The 25,744-nt window shown below is 36.5% G+C and overlaps 1 protein-coding gene across 5 annotated transcripts in view; it reads right to left on the bottom strand.

Moving 5' to 3' along the window:
- Positions 1-25,744, bottom strand: part of Spag16 (sperm associated antigen 16) — an 809,062-nt gene that overhangs the window by 288,404 nt on the left and 494,914 nt on the right. The gene's annotated exons all lie outside the window — the stretch shown is intronic.

Genomic DNA, 25,744 nt, shown 5'->3' on the forward strand with positions numbered 1-25,744 from the left:
ATGTGTAATTCTCAAACACTCATCAGGTGTATACAAAGTTTGATTATATACTAGGTCCCCAAACAAGCTTATTTAATACAAATCATAAAATTAAAGACATTAATAAGATAAATACTCAGAATTATTTCAAAACAAATAAATGAAATGCCATTTGCAATAACAAAAAATACATTATATTAGAGAAGTGTAGTTTAAATGTGGAAAATAAACAATAATTATTTAAAATTAATAAAATATTAACAACACATGCATATATTTGTGTATTTTTTTCTATTTAAGAACTATTGAGACACAGAACAGGGGCAAAAATATTTCAGATAGCCTTAAATACTTTATCAATTCAAATAAAACATGTTTAAATAAGTTAGATTATATGCTTATAAATATTGAAAACTGCAGTTTTCTACATGTCAGCATTTAGTTATGCCAATACGATTTGTTGAAGATGCTTTCTTTTTTTTGCATTGTATAATTTTAACTTCTGTGTCAAAAACCAGGTGTTCGTAGGTGTGTTTGTTAATATCAGGGTTTTCAATCGATTCCATTGGTCTACCTGTCTGTTTTTGTGCCAATACCAAGTTCTTTTCAGGACTATAGCTTTATAATAGAGCTTGAAGTCAGGGATGGTGATGCCTCTGGAAGATTCTTTATTGCACAGGGTTGTTTTGACTCTCCTGGGTCTTTTGTTTTTCCATATAAAGTTGATTATTGTTCTTTCAAGGTCTGTGAAGAATTGTGTTGGTATTTTGATGGGGATTGCATTGAATCTGCATTTTTACTGTTGATCCTACCTATCCAAAAGCATGGGAGATCTTGCCATTTTCTGGTATCTTCTTTAATTTCTGTCTTTAAAGACTCAAAATTCTTGCTATCCAGGTCTTTTACTTTTTTGGTTAGCACTACCCCATGAAATTTTATGTTGCTTGTGGCTATGAATTTTAGACATGGAGCAGGGGATTGCCAGCCTACAAGCCACACTGTTAGACAGGCTGGGAAACAGTGAGGACCCTAAGAGAGACATACATTTTACCCCAGAGAAGGGGAAGAAGACAGGATCTCCTAAAATGATTGGGAGCATGGGGGAAGGAAAAGGGAGATGGGAGAAGGAGAGAAGGAGAAGTTGAGGGGAGAGGAGGAAATGGGGGTGCAGGAAGTTTGAGTCTGGGGAATAATAATGGAGAGCAGTATGAGAAATACCATAATAGAGGGAGCTGGTATAGGCTTGAGGAGAGATCTGGTACAAGGGAAATTTTCAGAGATTTACAAGGATGACATCAACTGGAAACCTAACAAAGAGTGGAAAGGCTACCTTAAATGCCCTTCCTCTATAATGAGATTTGATAACTCCCTTGTATGCCATCCTAAAGCCTTCACCCACTGGCTGATGGAAGCAGACGCAGATACCCACAGCTAAACACTGAAATGAACTCCTGGAACCCACGTGCAGAGAGGGAGGAGTGATGAGCAAGGGGGTAAAGACTGGGCTGGTGAAGCCCACAGAAGCAGCTGACCTGAACAAGGGGGAGTTCCTGGACCCCAGACTGATAGCTGAGAGGCAAGCATTGAACTGATCTAGATCCCCTGAATGTGGATTTCAGTGAGGAGACCTTAGCAATCTATGGAGCCTCTGGTAGTGGCTCAATATTTACCCCTGGTGTATGAATGGAATTTGGGGACCTATTCCATTCAAAGGAATGTGCTCTTAACCTGGACACATAGGGGAAAGTCCTGGGCCCTGCCCAGGATGCTATGACAGACTTTGGGTATCCCCCATGGAGTGCCTCACCCTCCCTGGGGAACTGTGGGAAGATGGGATGGTGGGTGGGTGGGGAGCAGTGGAGGAGGGATGGGAGAGGAGCTGGGATTGACATATGAAGTAGACTTGTTTCTAATTTAAATAAAAAATTTAAAACAACAAAATTTAAAACTAAACCTAACCAAAAACAATAAAACACACACTCACATGAAAAATTAAATTAATTAAATGAAAGTAAAAACTAATACAGTTATGACCTTTAGAATCTGTTTATGGACAAAAATCAAGTAGAAACGTAAACTGAATATATCATAAACCATCATTAAGTAAAGAATAATTTAGGTAAGTCCCACTAATGTACACTGTAGGAGGGAAATTCCAAAAAAGACATCACTGAGACTTCAAGCCTATGGCTGAAGATCCAAGGAACTATGCATGAATCAGTACTTAACCCTTGTAACCAGGTTTCCTTCCTAAGATGCCTGGTTTAACAGTAATAAGTTTAGTTTCTGTACATATAAGTTTGAATAATATATGCTAGTCTATTTGTTGCAGCTAATAACTGTTTATCACTAATGAGGGGGTGATTAACATGGGAAATGGTCAAATTATGATGAATTCTGTCATGTTGATGAGAGATACCACAGTAAAGTTAGTTTTAACAGAGCTAACTGGTTGTATAAATAGATACAAGCAAGAGTATACACATCCTCTTGTCTTAAAATCCATTTCTCACTCTGGTTACTGAGAATGAGGAGATACAATGGCCCCATGAAGAGGATGAAACCCTGTAGAACCAAGATCTTCATCTATGGTACAGAAATGACCCATAGTTGTGGATAAACAGCTAGTTGCTTTGTAAGGCAAAGTACAAGAGGAACCTGAAGCATATTTGGTTGGGAGTGAGGGACGTTATTAAAGAATTATAGGCCAAATTAAATTCACTTTATGGTTGCCTTGAACAGAGTTTCCCATGGACTAAAAATGAGACAATCCAAGCATCTATATAATGACAAGAGTGATTTCTAGCTTAGTAAATAGAAATGATGTATAAACAATGTTGGAGAAAAGAAAGATCTCACCTTAAAGGATAAAACAAATAACCAGGCAAACAAAACCTAAACAACTAGGGACTGGAGAGAAGGCACAGCAGGTAAGAGCACTGGCTGCTCTTCCAGAACCTAGGTTCAATTCCTAGTACATACATGGCCTGTCACAATCATCTAGACACTTGATACCCTCTTCTGGCTACAACTGGCATTAGGCATGCTTGTGGCACATCAACATACATATTTAAGCAAAGCACCCACACACATAAAATTAAAAGAAAATCAAACAGTAAGTGAAGAGGAAATGATAGAATTTTAAAATGACCTAGGGCATCCATGGTAACAAAGCTGGAAGTCATCTGTAGAGAATAAAACTGGATGAGGGGATTATGAGATGTGAGAATTTTTTAAAGTCTCAAAGTACAAGATGTTCATTATTTTCAAAATGAAATATTCATCTGTACAGCAGGGAACCATAACACAGTCCACCCTCATTGAATGGTCAAAGTTATCAACAGTCACCAGGAAGGTCAACTGCATGTGTCTCCATGTTATAATTTTCTGAAAAAAATCACCAGGGCTGAGGTTTTCCTATAAAAGTAGCATGCAACAAATCTAACCAATAAGTAATATATGCCAAATAAAAGTTAAAGAACTGTCTTAGTTAGGGTTTCTATTGCTGTGAAGAGACACCATGACAAAGGCATCATAATGGGGCGGGGCTTGGCAGTATGCAACCAGACATGATGCTGGAGAAGTATCAGAGAGTTCTATATCTTGTAAGAAATAGGAAGTCTACTCCATGTCACACTAAGGGAAACTTGAACAAAAGAGACTTCAAGGCCTGTCCCTACAGCGACATACTTCCTCACACAAGGCCATACCTACTTGAAGAAAGCCCTGTCTTCTAATAATAGTGTCAGTCCCTGTGGGGGCCATTTTCTTTCAAACTGCCACAGAAACTATCTATAAATAGTTTACAAATCTCAATGTCATGAAGCATTATGAAAGAGTGAGGAACTCTTCCAGATTAAAGGGAGTATAAACCAGATATTCATACATGGCTCTTACAGAGGTGTCAGGACATAGGCAAAATTTGAAAAATGTCTACTGATGGTTAGACTAATATTACACCAATGACAACTTACTGATTTGACCCACTTTCCTGAGAATAAGAAAATATACACCTGTTGAATAAAACATAATGTTTTAATTATAAACAAAGGGATATTTTGCTTATACTTTAACATGTTTTGGAGAAATTATATATGTTTATGTAGGCATAGAACAAAATGTTAAAACTTGGAACTATTAGGTGAGGTGTAGGTTGTGTTATTTTTGTGAGGTTTTAGTTAGTAAGACAGGAACTTAAAGTCCCAAAAAACAAGTGAAAAAAATGGGTGAACTCCTTGAAGAGTAAAATGTAAGGCTTTTATCTCATCACTTCCATGGGTCTTAGATTTTGGTTTTTTTGTTTGTTTGTTTTGTTTTGTTTGATGCCCACCAATGTCTGCAGCTATAATTGCCATTCTCTGTAATTGCCTCTCTCAATCTCCTGTCATCAGGACAGCCAGAGTAGGTTCTCAAAAGTCTAAAATCAGACTAAGTCATTCTAATGCTGTTCCAGACCCAGTGCCTTGTTCTTTCTGTGTTTAAGTTCCTTGATAACTGGGCTTATTAGACACCACACTGTAAATTCCTCAAGCAATGGACTGCAATTCATTTGGGCTGTCTTCTATTCCTCTTTCTCACCCCCACACACTCATCAGGACACTGACACTCTGTAAATGTTTCTTTGTGAAACTGATTTACATAGCACCAATCTGAAATATCTGAGTGGCCTTTGCTGAGTGGCTGTACATTCATTAGTTAATATATTCCTATCACCTTCAACTGATCCAGTTCATTTTTTATTACTCTTTGATAATTTCACATCTGTTCTCACCCCCACTTCCCTCTAAAACTACTAATTTCTCCTGGTGACACACCCTTTTCTTACAACAATTCCTGTATCTTAATGTCTTTGTTTTTAAATCTACATTGACCCCAAATACTTTTCTCTTAATTGCAGCACAATGGTGTACATGGTGAATTGGGAACCTTAGTTTTTTTCCTCTGCTAACTTAATTTTAATGTCTTTCCATGGAATATTATAGGTGTTCCCTGTCAACATTTTTCACACTTCTGAAGAGGTGTTGTCTTTTTAATTTTTTACATAAAACAAAACCATTGTTTCTTTCATTATTCCTGTTTATAAGTCAGTATTTGTTCCCCTATAGTGTGTAAATGTCAGCTTTTCCAAGCCACACACTTGATAGGACTCCAAAGTACATCTATATAAATAATTCATAGGGGTAATATGTTTTCATATACTCTAAAATACTGATTTATTAGTTTCTGGAGCCAGTCTTTATTAAGGATCTAGAACACATGGTTTCTTATAGGTCAGATAAACTGGATCCATTTGTACCTTCTAGCGTGAGTTGTACATAGATGCCTCCTAGTTTTACTCTAGAGGACAGAACAGTGGTTCTCTGGCAATTTGCCCATTTTCTTTAACCTGGACTCCTCTCCCTCCCAGAATCCGTATTCTATCTTCTCCTGATCCAAATAATCACCACACCTCTGTGTTCATGTATTGTCAGTTTATTTTTCATTTTGAATGCCATGAATGTGTTTACTAGTAACTATTGACAAAATGGGATTCACCATTTGTGAAATATATGTCATACAGCCTTCATCCTGTAGCATATGGAAGCAGAAACAGAGATTCACAGCTAAGCACTGATCCAAACTCCTGGAATCCAATTGTAGAAAGGTATGAGTGATGAGCAAAGGGATCAAGACCAGGCTGGACAAACAAACTCACAGAAACAGTTGACCTGAGCAAGTGGGAGCTCATAGACCCCATTCTGACAGCTGGGGAACCTGCATAAGACCAAACCAGTTCCCCTGAACGTGGGTATCAGATGGGGGTTTTGAGCAGTTTACGGGGCCACTGGCAGTAGAACTGATATTTATCTCTGGTGCATGGATGGGCTATGGAGGGATACTCTCTCAGCCTACTTACACAGGGGAGGGCCAAGGTCCTGCCCCAAATTATGTGACAGACTTTGATGATCCCCCATGGGAGGCCTCACCCTCCCTGAGGAGTGGATGGGGACATGGTGGGAGGATGGGAGGACAGAAGGGAGAGGGACCTGGGATTAGTATATAAAATAAAATTGTTTTAATTTAAATAAAAAATAATTAAAAAGAGAAATATATGTTAAGTGCTTTATGATCTTTGTAAGACTCTTTCTTTCTATCAATGCTAGACAGAGTGAAACCAATAAGGACACAGAGGTAAGGAGAAGCCAAAATGCCCCAATCACCTTTACTTCATCATGAGCAATATTCCTGCCATATGCAGCTAGAGGATGAGGGTCTCTATTCAGTTTAGGGAAGATCCCACCAAAATAGTAGCAGTATATATTTGTAACATGAAAAATAAAAATACCCAGAGACTGATATTGGGGTTCAAACTTCAAGGTGAATATCAGAAAAGCAAAGGATCTGGTTGGTCATTATCACTTACTTTACTGCATAATGAAAGGTGATCCTGGCTCCACCAAACCTCAAATTGCTGCCACTCCTCCGTGTGACTGGAGAATCCTGAGACTTCAATGTCTTCCTATCCTTAATGTGGCTGCAAGATGAACCTTGGACTGAGACTTTGCTCCTGTTTTATATACCTCCCTAATGCTGGAATTAAAGAAGTGTGCTCCCAAGGTGCTGAGATCATCTTTGTGTGAGCTGTTTCTTTTTAGGACTGGATCAATCTTGTGTAGATCCGGGTGGCCTTCGAATCACAGAGATCCATCTACCTCTTAATCCTGAGTCCTGGGTTAAAGGTGTGTATCACCACTGCCTGATCTCTATAACATGAGGCTGAGTTTGCTTTCTGAATCCTCAGGTAAGCTTTAATAAATCATAAATAATATGTCAATATAATATTTTAAAGATTTTCTTTGGGAGGTGAATTAGCAAATAAAGGCAAAACTGTGATAAAAGGGAAAGAAAAATTACAAAAGTCTATAATGTGAGTGTTGTAGAAAAACTTCAAAGTTTGTACTAATTAAATATGTTATATAAAATCTACTTCACTTCTGAGGGAAAGTGATGTTGAGCTATTTATCCTCTGTCTTCCATTTGCTCTCAGGAGCATTAGCTGCTTTCAACTTAAATGTGAACCATTAAACTGTACTAACTGAAGGCCCCAGGCAAAGGGATGCAGAAAAAAATGCCTTGTAAGGGAGGTGGCCCTCGGAGATGTCCAGTACAGGTTCTGGGCCAGGCTATTCAGTGAAGACTGGAAGAATAGATCTCACTAAAAAGACAGGGGCTATTGGAGGAGATCTTTGGAACACAGATTTCAGATATGCCTCAAATTCATAATTATGTCATTAAATAACAGTAGCCCTTTATGTAATTCATTAGAAGTTGTTTTCCTCCCCAGAACTGTATATAGTTTCAAAGTTAAACAGGAAGTAAGGGTGTTTATCTATCTATCTGTCAAAGTGAACCTGGGGTTTCAGAGCTCAACTATCATGAACAATGATATGCTGAATAAAGCTGTGTATACATATGTATACATATATACATATATACATATGTATATATATTTATACATACACATATATATATATACAGTGCCAATATCAAACACTGACATCTCTATAAAATGTATTATGTCAGTGACTGCACTAAAATTAAGAATGAGAATGGGCTTATACTAGTATATAAAATATTCAAGATAATTTAGGGAAATGAAGGCAAGGGAAGAACATTAGTTTATGTAAAAGTAGGCATAAAGTCCACCTTCCGTTGCTCTGCTCAGAGCCTCTTGAGGCTTGAGGACTGCATACTGGGTAACCTGACCTGGTGTTCCAGGCTATTCGCAGTCTGCCAGCATCTGAGTCACACCTCCACCCACAGGAAAGCATGGACCTGTTTCTGGCCTGCCTTCTGGTGTCCTGCTGGAGCTTCCTGAGGCCTGAGGACTGTTCACTAGGGAACCCATCCCAGTGGACCAGCCCATCCAGAGTCTGTCAGCATAGTAGTCCTGCCTCCACCCACGGGAAAAGAAAAGCCATTGGAGTATTGGACCTCCTCGCACCCACCAGAAGAGAACCTTATACTCATACCCACCAGGAGAGGAAGAGACTCCACCTGTACTCACTGGAAGAAAGAATGGGAAGAAGACAGTATATATATAACAAAAAACATTCAACAACAGAAAAAAAATATGACACTGCCTGAGACTAGGGACTCTACACCAGCAAGACCTGATCATCCCAATGAAGATGAAGCAGAAGAGAATGACCTTAAAAAATTTCATCAAAATGATGGAGGCCCTCAAAAAAGATATGAGAAAATCCCTTAAAGAAATGGAAGAAAAAACAAACCAAAAAAAATAAAGACATCAAAATATCTCTTAAAGAAAGCCAAGAAAAAACAATCAAACAGATGAAGGAAACAATTCAAACAGTTCACGAACTGAAAACTGAAATAGAGACAATAAAGAAAATGCAAACTGAGGGAGTGCTGGAAATAAAAAAGCTGGGTAAACGTTCAGGAAATACAGATGCAAGCATAACCAACAGAATACAAGACATGGAAGAGAGAATCTCAGACGTTGAAGATACACTAGGAGAAATAGATTCATCAACCAAAGAAAATCTAAGTCCAAAAAAATCCCTAACACAAAATATTCAGGAAATATGGGACACTGTGAAAAGACCAAACCTAAGAATAAGAGGTACAAATGAAGGTGAAGAAACCTAACTTAAAGGTACAGAAAACATATTCAACAAAATCATAAAAGAAAACTTTCCCAAATTAAATAAAGACATGCCATTCAAAGCACAGGAAGTTTACAGAACACCAAATAGAGTGAATCAAAAAAAAGTTCACTTGCCAAATAATAATCAAAACCCCAAATATACAGAAAAAAGAAAGAATATTAAGAGCAGAAAAAGAAAAAATGTCAAGAAACATATAAAGGCAAACCTATCAAAATTAGACCTGACTTCTCCAAGGAAACTTTGAAAACCAGAAGGTCCTGGATAGGTATTCTACCAACACTAAGAGACCACAGATGCCAGCCCAGATTACTATACCCAGCAAGAATTTCAGTAACTACAGATGGAGGAAACAAGATACTCCATGAAAAATCCAGATTTAAACAATAAATATCCAATAGTACAAACCCTACAGAAAGTTCTGGAAGGAAAAGTCCAACCCAAGGAAGTTAACTACACCCACAAAAAACCATAAACAATAGATAATCCCACTGTACCAACAGCCAAAAGAGGGGCAGTGGTGGAAATCCATACACAATATCACCACCACCACCAAACCCGAAACAACCTATGAAAAAAAATCAATGGTCATTAATTTCCCTCAATATTAATGGTCTTAACTTGCCTAAAAAAGACACAGGCTAACAGATTGGATATAAAGACAGAACCCATCCTCTATCACATACAAGAAACTCAACTCAACTTCAAAGACTGACAGTACCTCAGAGTTAAGGGTGGGGAAAAGATTTTCTAATCAAATGAATGTAGGAAACAAGCAGGTGTAGCAAACCTAATATCTAACAAATTAGACTATAAACTAATATCAATCAAAAGAGATGAAGGAGGTCATTTCATATTCATCACAGGAAAAGTCCTTCAAGATGAAGTCTCAATTCTGAACATCTATGACCCAAATACAAAGCCATCCACATTCATAAAAGAAACATTACTAAAAATCAAAACACACATAAAACCCCAAACACTTATAGTGGGAGACTTCAACACCATACTATCACCACTAGACAGGACCACCAGACAGAAACTTAGCAAAGAAACCAAGGAACTAATAGAAGTTATGACCCAATTTGGTTTAACAGACATCTATAGAACATTCCACCCAAACTTATTCTCAGTGCCACATGAAACCTACCCTAAAATCTACTACCACACTTGGCAACACAGCAAACTTCAACATGCACAAAAATTTTACAATAAATCCCTGTAACTTATCAGACCACCATGCTTTCAAGATAGAATACAGCAACACTACAAATTGCAGAAACCCTACAAACTCATGGAAATTGAATAGTGCACAATTGCACCATTCCTGGGTCAAGGAATAAATAAAAAATTAATTACAGACTTCCTAGAATCCAATGAGAATGAAGACACAGCATACCCAAACTTATGGGACACTTTGAAAGCAGTGCTAAAAGGTAAGTTCAAAGCATTAAGCGACCATGTGAAGTAACTGGAGAATAGTCACAGTAGAGAATTAACATCACAACTGGAAGCTCTAGAACACAAAGAAGCAAAATCACCCCAGAGGAGTAGATGGCTGGAAATAATCAAATTGCAGCTGAAATCAATAAGGTAGAAACTAGGAAAACAATAAAAGGATTAGTGTATTGAAGAGTTGGTTCTTTGAGCAAACCAACAAGATAGAACAACCTTTTTCCATACTTACCAAAAGGCAGAGAAAGAACATGCAAATTAACAAAATCTGAAATGAAAAGGCAGACACAACAATAGACTTTGAGGAAATCCAGAGAATCATCAGATCATACTTTGAAAACCTGTACTCTACAAAATTTGAAAATCTAAAGGAAATAGGCAATTTTATAGACAGATATCACTTACCAAAATTAAATCAAGAATAGATAAGCAATTTAAATAGACCCATAAGCCCTAATGAAATTGAAACGATCATAAAATGTATTCCAATATAAAAGCCCAGAACGAGATGGTTTCAGTGCAGAGTTCTACCAGAAAGTCAAAGGACAGCTAATACAAAATTCTCTTCAAAGTATTCCACACAATTGAAGCAGAAGGGTCATTGCCAAACTCTTTTTAAGGTGCTACAATTAACTTGGTACACAAGCCACACAAAGACACAAGTAAGAAAGAGAACTACAGACCAATATCTCTCATGAACATGGATGCAAAAATATGCAGCAAAATACTGACAAATCGAATTCAAGAATACATAAAAAAAATCATCCACCATGATCAAGTAGGCTTCATACCAAGGATGAAGGGATGTTTCAACATATGAAAATCCATTAATGAAATCTAACATATAAGCAAAATGAAAAAGAAAAATCACATGATTATGCCAATTGATGGTAAAAAAGCCTTTAAGAAAATCCAACACCCCTTCATGATAAATGTCTTGGAGAGATTAGGGATAACAAGAACATACCTAAATATAATAATTGCAATATACAGCAAACCAACAGCAAGCATCAAATTAAATGGAGAGAAACTCAACGTGATTCCTCTAAAATCAGAAACAAGAAAAGGCTGTTCACTCTCTCCATATATCTTCAATATTGTACTTGAAGTTCTAGCTAGAGCAGTAAGATAACAAAAGGATATCCAGAGATACAAACTGGAAAAGAAGAAGATAAACTTCTACTATTTGCAGATGATATGAGAGTTTACATAAGTGACCCAAAAATTATACAAGGGAACACCTACAGCTGATTAACACCTTCAACAAAGCAGCAGGATACAAGATTAACTAAAAAAAAATCAGTAGCCCTACTATATACAGAAGACAAATCAAATGAGAAAGAAAACAGAGAAGCATCACCCTTTACAATTGCCTCAAACAACATAAAATACCTTGGAGTAATGCTAACCAAACAAGTGAAAAACCTGTATAACGAGAACCTTCAGTCTTTAAAGAAAAAAATTAAAGAAGATACTAGAAATTGGAAAGATCTCCCATGATCTTGGAGAGATAGGTCAACATAGTAAAGCAGCACTCTTGCCAAAAGCAATCTATAGATTCAGAGCAATCCCCATCAAAATCCCAAAAACAATTCTTGAAAAAAACAATACTCAACTTTATATGGGAAAACAAAAGACCCAGGATAGACAAAACAACCCTGTACAATAAAGGAACATCCAGAGGCATCACCACTCCTGACATCAAGCTCTGTTATAGACCTGTAATCTTAAAAACAGCTTGGTACTGGCACAAAAATACACAGGTAGGCCAATGGAACCGAATTGAAAACCCTGATATAGACTCACACACCTACAAACACCTGATTTTGACAAAGAAGCTAAAATTATACAATGGAAACATGAAAACATCTTCAACAAATGGTGCAGGCATAACTGGATGCTGGCCTGTAGAAGATTGCAGATGGATCCATATCTATCACTATCACAGACTTAAGTCCTAATGGATCAAAGACCCCAACATAAATCCAGCTATACTGAAACTCTCAGAAGAGAAAGTAGAAGGTACCCTTTAACTAATTGGTACAGGAGACCTTTTCCTGAACATAACACCAGTAGCACAGACAATTGGACCAACAATTAATAAATAGGATCTCCTGAAACTGAGAAGCTTTTGTAAGGCAAAGGACACAGTCAACAAGACAAAATGGCAGCCCACAGCATGGGAAAAAATCTTCACCAACCCTACAGCTGACAGAGGACTGATTTCCAAAATATAAATACAACTCAAGAAGCTAGTCACCAAAACACCAAATAATCCTATTAAAAATTGGGGTACAGAACTAAATAGAGAATTCTCAATAGAGGAAACTAAAGTGGCTGAAATACACTTAAGAAAGTACTCAACATCCTTAGCCATCCAGGAAATGCAAATCAAAACAACTCTGAGATGCCATCTTCCTTCCGTCACAATGGCTAAAATCAAAACACCAAAGACTGTTTATGCTAGAGAGAAGGGACAGCCACTTTGGAAATCACTATGGCGGTTCTTCAGGAAAATGGGAATCTGGTTACCACAAGAGCCAACAATTCCACTCTTAGGCATATATTTAAAAGATGCACATTCATACACGAAGGACATCTGTTCAGCTGTCTTCATAGCAGCATTGTCTGTAATAGCCAGAAGCTGGAAGCAACCTAGACTCCTCTCAACTAAGACTGGATAAAGAAGATGTGGTTATTTTACACAATGGAGTTTTATTTAGCAGAAAGAAAAAAACACAATGGAATCTTGAAATTTGCAGGGAATGGATGGAACTAGAAGAAACCATCCTGAGTGGTGTAATCCAGTTCCAAACACACAAACATGGTATGTACTCACTCATATATGGATTTTAGACATACAGCAAAGGATTATCAGCCAACAAGTCATAGCATCAGAGAAGCTAGGCAACAAAGAGGACCCTAAGAGAGATATACATTTTATCTTGGAGAAGGGGAAAGGGACAAGGTCTCCTGATCTTTTTGGGAGTGTGGTGGGAGGAGTGAGGATGTTAGGAGAAAGAGGAGGGGAGAAGAGGAGGTAAGAGGAGGACATGAGGCAGCAGGAAGAATGAGTCAGGGGAAGAATCGAGGAGAGCAAGAAAAGAGATACCATAATAGAGGGAGCCATTATAGGCATAAAGAGAAATCTGGTACTAGGGAAATGTTCAGAGACCTACAAGGATGACCCCAACTAACAATCTAAGCAATAGTGGAGAAGTGACCTTAAATGTCCCTGTAATGACATTAATGATTACCTTATATGCCATCCTAGAGCCCTCATCCAGTAGCTGATAGAAGCAGAAGCAGACACCCACAACTAAACACTGAGTCGAACTTCTGGAGTCTAGTTGCAGAAAGGGAGGAGTGATGAGCAAAGGAGTCAAGCCCAGGCTGGAGAGACCCATAGATACAGCTGACCTGAACAAGTAGGAGCTCATGGACCCCAGACTGATAGTTGGGAAACTAGCATAGGACTGTTCCAGATCCCCTAAAATGGGTGTCAGTTAGGAGGCCTGTGCAAACTAAGGGTCCTCTGGTAGTGGGTAAGAATTTATTCCTAGTATACGAATGAACTTTGGGAGCCCATTCCACATAGAGGGATACTCTCTAAGCCTAGACACATGGGGAAGGGCCTAGGCCCTGCTCCAAATGATATGACAGACTTTGAAGATCCTCCTAGTAGAGAAGAAAGGGGATAGGATAGGCAGTCATTGGTGGGCAGGGGAGAAGGGGTGGTAGAGGAAACTAGGATTGTAAAACAAGCTTGTTTCTAGTTTAAATAAAAAAATGAAAAAAGGCATAGAAAACCATGTATATGATTTTGAACAGAGCAAATATAACGGAAATACATAAAATCTTGAAAACTTATAATACTGAAAGGTAACTACATTTATTTAAGGTTGCTTTGTTTTGTTGGTGTGTTTGAAAGTCCACTTCTGTTGAACACAATATTGGTTGCATAATAAAGAAATTTAAAACAAACATTCAAGCAAGAATTCATTGACGAAGTGACACAAAGAGTCTTCAAATTACATGACACTGTAACCAGATATCTAAGGTTTGGAGACATATGTGAAACAGAAGCATAAGAATTTAGGAATGAGTGACAAATAGCTAAAATATAGACACTGAGAGAAAATAGTGATGGCATGATTCTTGTGAAAGTCAAGGAGTGAGGTGGGGGACAGAGCTCAGTTAGCAGTGTGCTTTAGAATACAAAAAGCTCTGGTTGCACACCCCATCACCACAATATAACTGCATATGGGAATATATATCATTAGTTGCAGTCCCAGAGATGGAGAAAGGAGGATAAAGAAATAAATCAACATCAAAACACCGAATCCCCAAACCAATCAAACAACAACAAAAAAACCAAAAACAACAACAACAAAACAACAATAGCAACAAAAAAAACCAGAGAGCAGGAGACTTAACCTTTTCAAATAAAGGGTTGTGTTACACAGTTCATGCTTTGATTTATCTTTGACCTCTGAATTGTTTCCTCAGCAGTGTTATCAATGTGTCACCTGTATTCAGAACTAAATGCCTATGACGCTGTCTTCTTTTAAAATTTTATTTATCAATTGCTTCTATCTAATCATATAGAAAAATTTGAATAACTTTTCAGTTTCAAAAATCACTCAAATCAAAAATAATATCTAGATCTCCCTTTGGCTTTCATTCTGTCTACATATTACTTTATGGTGAAGCTGTGGTCGTCTTGCCTCCTTAAATTGAAGAATCTGGAATATCATTTGTGTATGTGTCAATATTACTTTACATATTATCACTGATATTGATATGCATCCTTTAATAATGTAAACTATCCTTTGTTTATATAGCATATCTGCAGTTGATATTATTAATTTACAGTTTAATTTAAAACTTTATATTATCTGAAAAGAAAGCTGCTGATTTTTCTATTTAAATATGCTTTTTGTTTTATCAGATTTAAGTTTCAGGTGCATATATATAAATTATAAGATGATAAATTTAGTGCAAGACATAACAGCAATAAATACTACTCTACTTTCCTCATCCAAACAAGTTAATTCTTTTATCACCATTAGTATATATTTTCCAATATTATTGTTCTGCTTCTCCCCATTTCCTATGATATCTACACAAATGAAAATACTTAAACTATGCAATAGAAACAACACCAAGTGATCACTGTGATTTTTTATAAATTATATAATTTAATTTCGTTGTCTCAATAAATTTAGAAGCTTTTACTTCTATGCCCAAGACATACAGTCACCTAAGCCAGTATGTTAAGTCTACACAACGTACAGCCAACCTGTCATCACTGAAGTTTTATTAGACTGAATATGCAAAAGAATAATTAACAGTGACAAGATTATTCCTAAGTAATTTCTACATGTTGAACTGAAATTAAGGAATTATAGGCAGCAAGGTGGTCAAATTAGCACTATACAGCTGTGGAATAACAGATTAGTGCAATGAGTAACTGTAGGAGGAAACAGTGTTCCACCATTAACCATGTGATTTATTAGAGGCACATACAGATGAGGTAATAAAAGGGCAGTTTACTGAACCGCTAACCACACCCACTTTAGGCATGACTAAAGATGTATACAGGTGTAGGCGGTGAACTACGTCACTAGCCAGGCCTACTTTTGGGCATGGCTAGGGGTGTTATGGAGGAAGGTATAAAAGACTGAACAGCGGAAGTCTAGCTCTTTTTTTCTGGCTTTCCAGCTTCCAGCTCGGCGGCGGAAAACTACTGGGCTCATCTGGGTTACTTGTTTGTCTCTTGTGAGTAATTTCTACAATAAACACTTAGTTTTACTTTCAGTATATGTGCCATTAATCGTTGCAGCATCATTTGGTGTCAGAAGTTTCTGAACCCGGATCCAGGCACCCAGAAAGCAGTTGCTCCTTGGTTAGACCACCTCAGGCAGCTCTAGGCACATGTGGACTCTACTTTCACTAAGTTCCCCACCACTTTGCTCCACAAGGAACGATTCCCGCCGCCGGGAACCAGCATCTTCTACATGCCCTTAAGGTTAAGTGGTATTCCGAGATTTCTCTCGCGGCCACGTGCTCTTTCACTGGTGGCCTGCTGACTTTGGCCACGTGCTCTTTCAAGTAACAGCCACTGTGTTCTTCCAAGTGACAGCAAGAGACCAAACACCGAGCTAAGTGATGTGTTATGGAATCATTTAATTTCATTAAGCACCATTCAATTCAACCTCTCCTCCAAGGAGACAGAAGTGCAACTCAGGATAAGAACTTGCCACAATTCTCAGATGACTACAAAGGGAGAAATAAATGACTTTTGGACCATATATATTTATGTATAATTTACATAAGGCTTATACATATATACATGACTTATTTAAACTTTATTCTCATTTAAAAATAGAATCTTGAACTTTAGAGATATTAAACAGCCAAGTGTACCACACACAACCAGGAAGTTACAGAACCTGGATTTAATTTTCTTTCTGTGTGATTTTCAAACCAACTTCTTCTTACATATAATGCAGAAAAGGATAGAGGTAATAAAAGACTATCTTTGAGTGACACATCACATTATATGATTAAGGTAATCTCATTATTATTATATCAGTCTTACTAGTCATTCAATCATGTAGGTTAAAACTTCTACCACATCTAAAACCATGGCCTCTGCTTTGGTTTAACTCCACCAATTGCTTGTCCATATAATTTCATTGATTCTGACTAAAAAAGATGACAGAGTAGACAAAGTAGTACGTTGAGGGCAGAATGTTCTCAGTGTATTCACATCAACACAAGATCAATGGGATAAACACTTGCCTAGAGAGGCCTGGATATCCAAGCTCTCTTTACTTTATAGCTTCAAAATGGAAATGGTATGATATAGCCAACAGATAAAAGGACTCTGATGCTCATGGGACTAGGCTGCAATTACTAAAGGACAATTAATACTAGAACACTTTCAAAAATTGTTTATTTTGTTTGCACTTTCTTCAGTAATATATATGGTTAATATTACTCTGTAACTTGCAGTGTTTCTTATGAGAATTAAAATGTCTGAAAGAACAAATAGCCAGATTATTTAACTCAGATTGCATTTACTTCTGAGTTATAAGGAACAATGATAAAAATTTACCAGAAACTTATAAAAGTAACACGGTACAAAGTGTTACTTCCACACAATAATTTCCTTATGGTATAGATACTTACCTGGTTGGTCTTTATAACTGAAATTTGTTTTTTATATCAAATTGAGAGGTTTATATCATTTGGCAAATACTGTTTAGAAGTCTATGAACTTGGCCTGCAGTAAACATAGATGGTTTGGTTTATCTTACCATCATTCATAGTATCCCTACAGAAAACACCTAGTATCTGTTTGTTCTTCTGATACAACATCATTTTATTAAAACAAACCACTGTATCTTAAAAATTGTAAATCAGAGTTTTAATAACAATAAATCATTGTATATAAACTAAATGTCTTTGAAATGTTATTTAATTCTGATAAATTATTGCATTTATTTATACATGTAAGCTTACCATACAAAATCTATTCATGCATATCACAAATAACATCACTCTCTCTTTTACTTTATAATAATTAATATAAACCACATTTTAGTGTCTGACAATTGGAAGACACTTTTGTATCAGAGTGTTAGCCTTTGGAAAATACCATTTTCATTAATAAAAGAATGATTTTTGTTATTGCCTGAAAATGGATACAATTTATGAGATTATAGGAAATTTGTAAGTGGAATAAGTCATTTGTTCATACAGTATTCAGTTAGTCATGGTATATATTCAATGGTGTGTGCACTGGCATCAATAAGAAGATAAAGGAAAGTAAGTGGAATAGACTATACATGAAGAATTGAAGAATATGATATAAGCCTCGAGTTAGGAAAAACATTGTCTTCTCACTTTCCCTATCACTTTCCTTCATGTCTTCATTCCTCCTCCACCTCTGGACCCCTACTATGACAACTATTCTTAAAGTTGAGGGGGAAACTCTCAAGAGATTCATTATAGAAAAACAACTATAGCATGGTATGACTTCCAAAACAGCAGTAACCTCAAACTCTTAGGAGTTTTGCTTGTAAAACCTTCGTGTGATTCATTATTTTACATCCATTACATTGTTGTATGATATGTACCACAATTGCACATATTTTATAAATGAAGAAACTGAGACCAATATATTTATAAATTTTGTTCAAGGCCTCCCTGATAATAAGCTATAGATAGTGGGTTTGGATGGAGGCCTAAAGATTATGTGGTGCTGCTGTGCTGTGACGTAAGTGCATATGAGTAGGTTGAGTCAGGGACTCAGAGCTTAACAATACATACATTCACTTTTTAAATGCATGTTTCTACCACATCACTAAAGCCATTATTCACTGTCTAATATGTTAACCAATTGGCAAGATTTGCCATCTGGTGGGGAAAATAATACCTCATTTATCAATTCAACTTTAAACATTTTAGCAAAGTTGTAAAGGCATATAAAATTTCCTTGGTTGTCTCTCCAAATACCTTACCTATGAGGCATGAGAAATTATTGTGGGAGAATGAAGTATACCTTTAAAGACAGACAAATTCACCAAGGATAATAGGAAGATACAGTTATGTAGCTGGAATGATAGAGTGAGGGTTTTTGAGAGATCGATTGTTATGCATACTATGGCTAACTCTATGTCTTGAAGAGCTGGTGTGCTTAAGAACTGAGAGTCATAGAATATTATTTTAAGATATATTGCATTTGTTTATGCTATGGAACATTGTTTTTAATGATGCAAAGATGTGATGCATTCTTTTATGTTTCATTTGTTTAACTCTGTGAAGCTGTGTTACTTTGCCTGTCTAAAACACTTTACTGGTCTAATAAGAGCTAAAGTCCAATATCAAGGCAGAGAAAGAATATGTGAGGCTGTCAGGCAGAGGGAATAAATAGGAGAAGAAAAGACAGCAAGAGAGATTAAGGAGCAAGAAAAGGAGGAGAGGAGGATGCTAAGGACCGGCCACCTAGTCACACCCCCCACCATGAAGTAGGAGACACAGAAGTAAGAAAAGGAAAAGACCAGAGGCAAAGGGTAGACAGGATAATTTAAGAAAAGCTGGCAAGAAATAAGGCAAACTAAGAAAGGCATTCCTAAGAAAGAAGAAGCTTCTGTGCATATTTATTTGAAAGCTGGGTGGTAGGCTCCCCAAAGAGCAACAAGCCAAAGAGTGAGAACAACCAACAACAGGTAACTTGTAGGAATTACTGGCAGAGTAGTGAGTTTTGGTAGAGTACATGTGTAAAATACGAAGCTCTCCAAGCCAGGAGTACAATGAGCAGTCTATGGGGACAACTCCAGGGCTAGCACCCTGAAATAATCATAGCAGTTAGTTAAGAGAAATTGAGGTATTTTTAATTTGGTTAATTTTATGCTAGCTTGTGCTTTGATTACTAGGATCTTCACAATCTTTCTGGCAAGTCAGAGAATGCCAAGAAGATGTTTTCTGCTCCCACAGAATTTCACACTTAGATTTTTATGACAAAACACTTTTTTAAAAAGTTGTAATGATGACTAGTGCATTATGCACACAGAGCCTACCACTGCTGCCAGGTATATACATATTCCTAGTTTGTTGACATTTTGTGTGATGGCAAGTGTATGTTAAGAGTGTGCAATCAGAAAATAATTTTAGAAAATAATTATACATTAATCACCCCTTCAAAGGATGGTGACATTGTGGGGTACAAAAGGTACCATTTTCAAAGGAAACTACTAAGAGCATCAGATAACATGTTTTTCAGAGATTCTTTTGCCAAATATATGCAAGGGCAGTAATTTTTACAAATTGTACCAAATACTTTTATTCTGCAGTTGAAGAATTATCTATATTGTTTAAAATATTTAAAATCTTTAAGTGTTTTATGAGACTAATTGATGTCTTGAAAATGTTTTCTAAAATACTTTGTTTAGTTGGTAGATACAGTGTGTGTGTGTGTGTGTGTGTGTGTGTGTGTGTTTGTGTGTGTGTGATACAATGTGGAACAAGTCTGAGGACACCTGGAGGAGTTCACTGTCCTGTTTCAGCGTGTGGATCCTGAGGACTGAACTTAGAACCTCAGACTTTGCATAAGTGCCTTTGTCCTCTAAGCCATCTCACGAGCCCAGAGTTCTTCTTCTTATGATTCTCTTATCTTTGCAATGAATTATTTGCAGCTCTTGTAGCTGACAAATCTAATCACAGGTCTAAGTTGTGATTTAAAGATTATAATAATTAATCATTTAATCCTAAAATTTAGAAAATGTAAGCATACTAAGTCATCTTTAAAAAGTAAGTGCCATTTTAGAATTACTAGTATCTTTGTTAAAACCAACCAAAACCAAAGGTTATATTAATACTGCCACTTATATAGCCCTGTTTCTTTTAGAGAGAGTGTGTATGTGTGTATTTGTGAATGTGTGTTTACATATACACAAGATCCGTTCCTTAGTAAATGCCTAAGACAGGATCCAAGAAGAATTTATTAGGCAACACATAGCCCCCACACTCTCCTAAACACCAGTGAAGGCAACAAAAGCTAAGAAGCAAATCTTCCAAACAGTAAAGACAAGACATGGCATCAGCACCTAGAATTATAATGTTCCCAATCATAGATGTCTTAATGCCAACATATACACACAATCAATAACAGCCACAACAATATGTCTCCATTACAGAAAGCAACCTTACCAGAGTAGGTGATAATTATTGAAACATAGCTGAAACACAAAACATAGTCTTTTAAATAGCCTTTATAATACAAGTCCTAAAAGAGAAAATAAAAAAATGCTTATAAAAAACTATGAAAATACAAATAAACATGGGGAGAAAATGAATAAACAGTTTAAGGTCCAAAAGTGAAAATAGAATCAAGAAAGAAAACACAAACTTTGAGAAAACTGGAAATGAATTTTTAGGAACTTAGAAAATATCCTTAGAGGCCAGATTTACCACAAAAGTACAAGATATGGAAGAAAAAATTTCAGGCATTGGATATGTGATATAAGAAATGGATACCTCTGTAACAGAAAATGTTAAATAAAACAAAACTTACTCAGAAATCTGGAACACTATGAATATTACAGGATCAAATATTAAGAATACCAATAATAGAGGAATAATTTTCCTATGCTAAGAAAGTGCCTATCAAGGTACAAGAAGCATACATAAGACAAAATAGACTGGACCACACAGAATGTCCCCTTGGCACATGGTAATCAAAACACTAAACCCATAGAACAAGATCAAAATATTAGAAGCCACAAAGAGATAAAGACCAAGTAACATATAAAGGCAGACCTATTAGAATAATACCTGATGTCTCAATGGGCACTCTAAAACCCAGAATGGCCTGGACAGGTGATTCACAGAGCACAGAGGCCATTCCAGATTACTATACACAACAAAAGTTTCAGTGAAAAAGATGGAGAAAATAAGACATTTCACAATAAAACAAAATTTAAGCAATATCTGTCTATAAATCCAGCACTAAGAAAAACTCCAACCCAAAGAAGTTAGCCACACCCAAGAACCACCATATCAAAAAGGCTAAACATACACACACACGCACACACACATACACACAGCCAAAACTGCAAAAAATAATAGTAATTATCAAACACTGCTCATTGATATCTCTCTACATCAATGGCCCCAATTTCCTGTTAAAAAAAACACACAGACTAGCAGAATGGATGTGAAAACAGGATCCATAAATCTTTTGCATCCAAGAAATACATCTTCACCTGATGGATAGACATTACATCAGGATGGAAAAAGGTATGCCAAGCAAATAAGCAAGCTGATGTAGCTACCTGAACATCTAAAAAAAAGTAGACTTCAAACTATAATTAGTCAAAAGAGATATGGAAGAACATGCCTCATCCAAGAAAAATACCCCATGATAGTATTTCATTTCTCAACATCTATGCCCCAAATGCAAAGACAGTCATGTTTATGTTTTTAAAAGAAACATTACTGAACCTTATATCACACACTGACACTCATACATTGATACTGGGAGATTTTAATACCTGATTCTCACCAACAGACTTGCCATCCAGCCAAAAACTAAGCAGAAAATTACTGAAGCTAACTGACATTATAAACCAAAGGGACCTTACTGATAGTTAAAGAACATATCACCCAAACACAAAAGAATATACCTTCTTCTCAACAACTCATGAAACTTTCTCAAAAATTTACCATATACTAGGTCACAAAGCCAGTCTCAACAGGTTAAAAAAATAAACTAACCCTCTGCATCCTATAAGATACTACAGATTAAAGTTGGGTTTCTACAACATCAGAAACAATAGAAATCCTACAAACTCCTGGAAAATAAACAACTCTCTACTGAATGGAAAATGAGTAAGACAGAAATCAAGAAATTGAAGACTTTCTAGAATTCAGTGAAAATTGATACACAGAAGATCTGAGTATGCAGGTAGTTCTAAGAGGTGTGCTCATAGTACTAAATAAAGATACAAAAAATATTTGAGAAATCTCATACTAGTAAGTTAGCAGCACACCTGTACACTCTAAAACAAAAAAGAAAAAAATCACTCCAAAAGGAGTATATGACAAGAAATAACCAAACTAAGGATGGAAATCAAGAAAATACCAACAGTACAATACAAAGGAAATGAAACAAACAGTTCTTGGAGAAAATCAGTAATACTGATAACCCCTTATCCAAATTAACTGAACAGTGGAGAAAGAATATCCAAATGAACAAAATTAGAATGAAGAAGGGCATACAAATAGATATCAAGGAAATCTAGAGAATCATAAGGACAGACTTCAGAAAACTGTACACACCAAACTGGACAATCTAAAAGAAATAGATAATTTTCTTGATAAGTACCACTTACCAAAGTTAAATAAAGATCAGATAAGCAATTTTTATAGATACATAAACTCTAGTGAAATTGGAGTAGTAATTAATAGTATCCCACCAAAAAACATCTAGGGCCAAATGGTTTTAGCACAAAGTTCTTCCAGACTTTCAAAGAACTGTTGATGCCAATGCTCCTCAAATTATCCCACAGAATAGAAATAGAAGGAATATTGCCCAGACATTTTATGAGGTCACAGTTGGCCTACAGAATGGGAAAAGATTTTCACTAACTCCATATCCCATAGCTGCATGCCCAACCAAAGATGACCTGAAGAAAACAAACTCAGTGGCATCTTTGGAAGTTCCTTTTCTCATAGCATTCAGTCAGGGCATTTTCCTGCTCCCTTTGTTTTCTTAAGATTTTATCCACATATGCTTTTTCTTATCCCTTTGAACCCTTCACGTCCACTGTGTGTATAGTATGGCCTTCATCTTAGTGTTTCCATGGGATTCCTGAATGTATGAACAACAGGCTTCTCTTGTGCCTTTTCTTGGGCTCTTTTCCTTCTGATGTTTTTCCAATTTTGATATGTTACTTTTATATTATTATATTTTATTATTATCTCTTAGGAGCTTGTTTTCTAATGAGAGACAGACAGGGGAGTGGATATGAATGGAAGGGGGGTAGAGAGAAACTGGGAGAAGTAGAGGGAGGAGCAATAATAATCAGGATATAGTAGACTGAGAGAAAAATTCTGTTGAAAAAAGCAAAAAAAAAAAAGAGAACTATAACTCAGAGAGAAATGGTGCTCTGTTTTCCTAGACCTCTGTACTCTGAGCTCTGACTGCTGTGGCACTCCTTTCAGAGAACACAGTTCTTGTCTAAGCCAACACTCCTGGGAGAGGGAGGCTGAACTATGAGAAAGACAGGGGTCACACAGACAGGTTACAATAGGTTACATATTTTGTGACCTCTTAGTTTCTCCACTTCATAGGCTCTCAGAGATCTTGATTCCTGGATCTTAAAACTAAGTCAAGACCAGGGTATCTCTAGACAAGTGCCACAGTTAAGGCTACCAGATGCCACCCTGGTTGTGGACTGGCTGAGTGAAGTCCATTGCCAGCCCTGCTCTGACGCTCAGAACTGCATCTTGTCTTTTATCGTTTCTATTTTCCTGTCCAACAGACACATTCCTTGCCTTTAAAAATCACTGGTCTAGGGAGTGACTAAATAACCTCACTGCTGCATTTGTTTTAAACAGTTCTTTAAGTTACTCATGGATGGGGATTTTTCATGCTGATTTTTTAGGAAGGCATCATAATTTTTCACCAAATTTACTATAAAATATATCATTTTCTGACAGGAAAACAATCTTAGCTTTCAATTTTAATAAAATAGTTTTATAGCATTGAGAAAAAAGACATTCAACCCCACAGGACATTAATTTCATGAGTTTCCAAAACTCTGTACTCTTTCACGATCTCTTTCTGGTAATTATAAAGATTTATATCACAATCTTCATCTCCCATAGAATTAGAGCGGATCTGTCTAGTTGATTGGGAAACTGACTTGGAGGTCTCCACATTCATTACCTGTAATGATAACTTGCTATGGTGAGTTAATGATTTAAGACTAGTATATGTTTCACTGTGGGAAAAGGAAGCTTAAAACTAATTTATGGGAATATAATCCACTAGACATTTTTCTATTTCATCAAAAATATTTTAGAGGTGCCTCAAGAGTAATTGATCACATTGAGGTGACAAAAGTGAACTGCTTATGCTTCTCTAATAAGAAAAGGAAGTCATTCATCTTCTTTTAGGTCCAGGCCTTACGTATACTCAGATAATTTATCCATTATTAAGAAATTTGCATATTTAAATGATTAAAAGGAAGAATAATACCAGGGATGAAGCAATGTTACAAATCAAGCAAATCAAACAATCTGACCTTTGTCACAGTTCTTACTACCACAAGGAGGAAAGAAGTTACAACTCTGGTCACCCTTTCAACACCTTGTAAAATCCAACTATAAACATCAGTTTACATTAAGTATTTCATGAATAATTTGAAAAAAACAGCAATGACTCATGGTGTACAGACAAAATATAACAAATAGCTTCAGAATAACATATGTAGTTTGAGCTTTAAATCATGAGTGATTCCTAAGAGAGGTTGTTACGTTTTATTTCTTAAATAAATTTTAAAAATTGGTAACAAAGTCAATAGAATTAGTGTGACCTTGGTGAAAGCACTGTTTGAGTAGAGTTGTCATTTTATATCAATATTTTTAACATTTTCATTTATTTCACAATTTGAATTATCTAATTTTAAAAATAAAGAATTTCCTCATTTACTGAGGAAACAGAAACCAGGAATATTTCATCTTGCAATCAATTAGAGCCCTGATTCTCCTCATAACCTTCATCGGATATTGCTAAAATGACAATGAAAACACAACCTAATAGCCTGTGTTTAAAATAATTATGCATTATCTCTTCGTTTCTTTATTGCGGTTTCCTTCTGCTTGGGGAGCAGTGAAATGGTCAGTGTGTAAGCCTAGCCTGAGGACCGGAGTTTCATTCCTGACTCTCAATATTTATGGAGTGAACAAACTCTGAAAAGCTGTCCTCTGAGTTCCACGCATATGACATAGTGCCCCCAGCATGAGCACACACACACACACACACACACACACACACACACACACACACACACACACACACAAACACCTAACAATGTACTTTAATCCTGCATTCCTTTCAACACTTT

The sequence above is a fragment of the Mesocricetus auratus genome, unplaced genomic scaffold (assembly GCF_017639785.1).
Source record: "Mesocricetus auratus isolate SY011 unplaced genomic scaffold, BCM_Maur_2.0 Super-Scaffold_100010, whole genome shotgun sequence".
NCBI lineage: Eukaryota > Metazoa > Chordata > Mammalia > Rodentia > Cricetidae > Mesocricetus > Mesocricetus auratus.